General features: G+C 39.5%; 1 non-coding gene across 1 annotated transcript; it reads left to right on the forward strand.

The window, feature by feature from the left end:
• The first annotated feature begins 3,037 nt into the window (after nt 1-3,037).
• Nucleotides 3,038-3,145, forward strand: LOC148565075 (small nucleolar RNA R71). The gene has a single exon (XR_015883956.1). It is a non-coding gene; the product is annotated as a small nucleolar RNA R71 (small nucleolar RNA).
• Nucleotides 3,146-3,875: the final 730 nt, after the last annotated feature.

A 3,875-nucleotide genomic window follows, 5' to 3' on the forward strand; every position in this document is an offset into this window, starting at 1 on the left:
TAGACATCCAGGGCTTTCCAGCAATATATAATAGTCTATACTTTGCACAAGGATAGATGACGTAAACTGGCGTTCAACGCCAGTTCTCTGCCCAATTCTGGCGTCCAGCGCCAGAAAAGGATCAAAAGCTGGAGTTGAACGCCCAAACTGGCATAAAAACTGGCGTTCAACTCCACAAATGGCCTCTGCACGTGAATTGCTTAAGTCTCAGCCCAGCACACACCAAGTGGGCCCCAGAAGTGGATCTCTGCATCATCCATCATAGTCTACTCATATTTTGTAACCCTAGGCTACTAGTTTAGTATTTAAACAACTTTTAGAGACTTATTTTGTATCTCATGACTTTTCAGATCTAAACTTTGTATTCTCTGACGGCATGAGTCTCTAAACCCCATTGTTGGGGGTGAGGAGCTCTGCTGTGTCTCGATGAATTAATGCAAGTATTTCTATTTTCTATTCAAACACGCTTGTTCCTATCTAAGATGTTCATTCGCGCTTAACTGTGATGGAGGTGATGAGCTGTGACACTCATCACCTTCCTCAAATCATGAACGTGTGCCTGACAACCACCTCCGTTCTATATACGACTGAATGAGTATCTCTTAGATTCCTTAATCAGAATCTCCGTGGTATAAGCTAGAACTGATGGCAGCATTCATGAGAATCCGGAAAGTCTAAACCTTGTCTGTGGTATTCCGAGTAGGATTCAAGGATTGAATGACTGTGACGAGCTTCAAACTCTTGAAGGCTGGGCGTTAGTGACAGACGCAAAAGGATAGTAAATCCTATTCCAACCGGATCGAGAACCAACCGGTGATTAGCCGTGCTGTGACAGAGCGCGTGAGCGTAGTTTTCACTGGGAGGACGGAAGGTAGCCATTGACAACGGTGATCCACCAACACACAGCTTGCCATAGGAGGGCGTGCGTGCGTGAATCAGAAGACAGAGGAAAGCAGAGATTCAGAAGACAAAGCATCTCCAAAACCCCAACATATTCTCCATTACTGCACAACAAGTAATCTTTAATTTATGTTCTCTTGGTTATTCACAATTCAACTGATAAACATAATTGACTTCCTGACTAAGATTTACAAGATAACCATAGATTGCTTCAAACCAACAATCTCCGTGGGATTCGACCCTTACTCACGTGAGGTATTACTTGGACGACCCAGTGCACTTGCTGGTTAGTGGTACGCGTTGTGAAAAGTGTGATTCACAATTCGTGCACCACTAAGTAAAAGAGTTACTGAAACTCCTCCTAGTACTCTCCCAAGCAATACAGAAGAGAATCCAAAGAGAGAGTGCAAGGCTATCTAATTTTCGAAAATATCTTCCCTCTTTGTCCAAAATTTCGTTTTTATTTAACTAATTAAATGACAATAACTTGAGCTACAGATGTCTAAATGAGGCGGTTCTAGTTGCGTTGGAAAGATAACATCTAGGGCTTCGAAATGATATAAATTTTGCCATATGTTGCTTTGCGCTCTAGCGCGCGCACGTGCCATATACGCGTGCGCGCCGATTCTGCCCGTGGGTCCACTTTAGTGAAATCGCCCCCAGCGATTTTGCGGCTCATTTTGGGCCCAATCCAACCTATTTCTGATGCTATTGAACCCAAGGACTAAAGGGGGAATGGAGGAAGAAGTCATAGTTTAGTTTTCATCATGTTTTAGGGTAGAATTCTAGAGAGAGAGGCTCTCTCCTCTCTCTAGATTTTAGGGTAGTTTTAGTTATTTTTTCTTGGATCCAAGTTATAAGTCTTGTCTTGATTTAGTTTTCCTTTTAATTTCTTGTTGTTACATCTTAATCTTCTTAGTTTCTCTTTTTCATTTCCTTTATTTTGTTACTTTTATGTTGATGAACCCTTGTTGGATTTCCATTTTCTTTTAATGCAATTTAATGTTTGATGTTCTTTTTATTGATGAATTGAGTTGTTGATTTACTTTTCTTGCAATTGATAGTTGGTAGATTTATATTTCTTGCACATTTTACTATGCTTTCCCTTTGTACCCACCAAGTGTTTGACAAAATGCTTGGTTGTATTTTAGAGTAGATTTTGAGCATTCTTAGCTTGGAAAGAGTAATTAGGCAATCTTGAGTCATGAAAACCCAACTCATGTTGGTGATCTAGAGTTGTTAGCTGATATTGTTTCCATTGACGCTAATCTTTTGCTAATTTAATTAGTAAGTTGATTAGGACTTTTGGATTGAGATTAGCTAGTCTTGTTAGACTTTCTCTCATGGAAGATAATATGATACCTTTTTCCAATGTTGGAGATGACGTAATAAGATAAATTCTTGTTATTATTGTGGTATGATTGATTAGTCTTGTTTGACTTTCTCCCTATTTGTTGGAGTTGACTAAATAAGGTGAATTAATCATTGCATGACTAGGATAGAAAGCCTATGATCTCAATCTTTGCCATGAATGTCTCTCTTCATCCAATCAGTCTTACTCCTTTCCATGAATGGCATAAGGAGGTTTAGAGTCCTCTGTCTGTTGCTGAGTGGATGATGGAAAAGGTTTATTATTGCTAAACCTGTTTCTTCCACCATTATTAAAGCCTTGTTGAGGCTTTTGATCCTTCCATGAGAAATTTGGATGATTTCTCCATGATGAGTTATAGGTGTTTCCATAAGGTTCACCTAAGTAATTTACCTCTGCTATTGCAGGGTTCTCAGGATCATAAGCTTCTTCTGCATAAGAAGCCTCTTGAATACTGTTGGATGCAGCTTGCATTCCATGCAGACTCTGAGAGATCATATTGACTTGCTGAGTCAATATTTTATTCTGAGCCAATATGGCATTCAGAGTATCAACTTCAAGAACTCCCTTCTTCATAGGCGTCCCATTATTCACATGATTCCTTTCAGAAGTGTACATGAACTGGTTATTAGCAACCATGTCAATGAGTTCTTGAGCTTCTGCAGGCATTTTCTTTAGGTGAATGGATCCACCTGCAGAAGTGTCCAGTGACATTTTTGATAGCTCAGATAAACCATCATAGAATATATCCAGGATGGTCCATTCTGAAAGCATGTCAAAAGGACACTTTTTGGTCAACTGTTTGTATCTTTCCCAAGCTTCATAGAGGGATTCACCTTCTTTCTGTCTGAAGGTTTGAACATCAGCTCTAAGCTTGCTCAGCTTTTAAGGAGGAAAGTACTTGGCTAAGAAAGCCGTGACCAGCTTATCCCAAGAGTTCAGGCTGTCTTTGGGTTGAGAATCCAACCATAATCTAGCTCTGTCTCTTACAACAAAAGGGAAAAGCATGAGCCTGTAGACTTCAGGATCTACTCCATTAGTCTTAACAGTATCACATATCTGCAAGAATTCAGTTAAGAACTGAAAAGGATCTTTAGATGGAAGTCCATGAAACTTGCAGTTCTGCTGCATCAGAGAAACTAATTGAGGTTTTAGCTCAAAGTTGTTTGCTCCAATGGCAGGAATGGAGATGCTTCTTCCATGTAAATTGGAATTAGGTGCAGTAAAGTCACCAAGCATCTTCCTTACATTATTATTATTTTCGGCTGCCATCTCCTCTTCCTGTTCGAAAATTTCTGAAAGGTTATTTCTGGATTGTTGTAATTTAGCTTCTCTTAATTTTCTTTTCAGAGTCCTTTCAGGTTCCGGATCTGCTTCAACAAGAATATTCTTGTCCTTGCTCTTGCTCATATGACAAAGAAGAGGGCACAGAAAAAATAATAATAATAGAGACCCTTTATACCACAGTATAGGGATCCCTGTGTGAGTAGAAGAAGAGGGGGAGACAAAGAATGTAATATAATGGAAGAAACACAACTGTGAGAAGGGTTGAGATGTGAGATGAGATGTTAGTAGATGAATAAATAAATAGAATAAGATGGGAGAG

This window comes from Arachis ipaensis, chromosome B5 (assembly GCF_059453495.1).
Source record: "Arachis ipaensis isolate K30076 ecotype BB chromosome B5, ASM5945349v1, whole genome shotgun sequence".
Classification (NCBI taxonomy): domain Eukaryota; kingdom Viridiplantae; phylum Streptophyta; class Magnoliopsida; order Fabales; family Fabaceae; genus Arachis; species Arachis ipaensis.